The following is a 1,893-nucleotide window of genomic DNA, read 5'->3' as shown; positions in this document are numbered from 1 at the left end:
CTAGTTCAGTTCTAGTTCAGTTCTAGTTCAGTTCTAGTTCAGTTCTAGTTCAGTTCTAGTTCAGTTCTAGTTCAGTTCTAGTTCAGTTCTAGTTCAGTTCTAGTTCAGTTCTAGTTCAGTCAGTTCTAGTTCAGTTCTAGTTCAGTTTATTATTTTATTATAGGAATCAAGAGATTATGATATGAGTTTTAAAAACCAATTCTCTATTAAGTGAATTTAAACCTGTCGGTTTATGTTTATATTCAAAAATAACTAGTAGAGTTTAATTATTATTTTTCTTTTTTACATCCATTCAATCGCCTCCTGCTATACTAAGGTGATCAAGCACTGATTTTGTAATGCTTGAAAAATTACATGAAAATACATATATAAAGTTTTTGACTTTTTATTTTTGCCTCAGGTGCAAATTAATCTTTGCTCTTTTTACACTTGAATACTACTTTTCATTTATCATCATGCCAAAGCTGCGAATTGCATAGAAAATTAAAATGTATGTATGTATGTTTGTGAGGATAACAAAAAACCTGCTAAAACAAATACAGATGAAACGCAATAATAAGACTTGTGTAGTAATATTGGTGTATGCAAGTTGCTATAGGAATTGTACTGTTTTCTAATAAACGTAAGTTGTGTGTGAAATAAAAGACATAAATTACTTGAGGCTCCTTATTGACCTTTGCCTCTAAGTAGGCGTTAAATTTACTAACTAACTTCTTAGTTAGTTTTTTATTAAATTTTGTCATAATTTATTATTTATGATCCTTTCATAGAAAGGATCTTCAAAAATTTTTCATTTTAGACTCATTTGAGTTGCTCCCCTCCACGGAAATCTTTAGTAAAAGGCGGAAGATTTATTCGACAACTGAAGAGAAGCCAGAGTATGTAGAATCAATATTCAGTAATTATTACATACCTTAAGAAATGTAAACTAAATAAGAATTATTAGAAGATTTTTAGAAAAATAATTCTCTGTAAAAATTCTGTTTAAGGGATGTTTTATTTTCTTGCAATTTTGAAACCCTTTAAACTTATGACGCAACCCTGTTTTATACTTGAACTAGTAGTTAATACACGAACCTGTTTTTTAGCATTAGTACAAACATCACGGTAGTAGTTTCTTTTGTTAAGAAAGTTGATTTTTTTTCTGTGAAGAGGTTTTAAAAATAGGGGAAAAAGGACGAATGTTTGAAATTTCCGCTTCAAATTTTCTACACTTTGAAGAAATCAATAAACAGAAGGAATTCTAGTCTCTTTTTTATTAAATAAAGTATTTCATTTTTTTCATTTAAAAGTTTAACTTGATATTCTTCTATCAATTGTGGTTTTGATTTATTTTTGTATTACTTAAGCTTGTAGTGTGTTTGAAATTCGTTGAAAATTTATTTTATTTTTAACTTTTCCTGTTTAATTTACCTTTCCCTTTTGGTGTTGGCATATTCCAAGGCAAAACACTTTGTTCATTGATTTTTTTCATTACCTTTTTTTTTGTAAAAAAAAAACATAACATTCATACATTAGAAACAATGCAAGCAAAAACATGGCAAAACATTTCAAATATTAAAAATTATGTTGAAAAATCTAACGGATCAGAGCAGGTAACACTTAATAAATAAAATCCATTTATCATTAAGAACTATATAATATTAACAGAAATCGCATCGGTTCACAATTTGTCATAGATCCTATATAAGATCCATTTCTGAAAATTGAACATTTCATTGATAAATATAGATATCGGAATAATATTTTTTAAATTTTTTTCTCAATAGGCCCGTAAAGGAGCCCGAATAGAGGTGAATTTTTCATGAAACTTTCTCCCCGGATTTGGTTCACTTTCGATAATTACTTTAACGCACATAAGTCCACAATTGGTCATAGCTCTTATGTAAGGCC

General features: G+C 28.4%; 1 non-coding gene across 1 annotated transcript; it reads right to left on the bottom strand.

The window, feature by feature from the left end:
- Positions 1-757: 757 nt before the first annotated feature.
- On the bottom strand, positions 758-882 carry LOC119614133. Its single transcript, XR_005232301.1, has one exon. It is a non-coding gene; the product is annotated as a U5 spliceosomal RNA (small nuclear RNA).
- Positions 883-1,893: the final 1,011 nt, after the last annotated feature.

This window comes from Lucilia sericata, unplaced genomic scaffold, assembly GCF_015586225.1.
Source record: "Lucilia sericata isolate MDLA Ls3-8-SP2 unplaced genomic scaffold, ASM1558622v1 Contig002618F_arrow, whole genome shotgun sequence".
In the NCBI taxonomy this organism is placed as follows: Eukaryota; Metazoa; Arthropoda; class Insecta; order Diptera; family Calliphoridae; genus Lucilia; species Lucilia sericata.
Note: the sequence above shows the minus strand (reverse complement) of the source record. Positions and strands in the feature narration are given on the sequence as shown.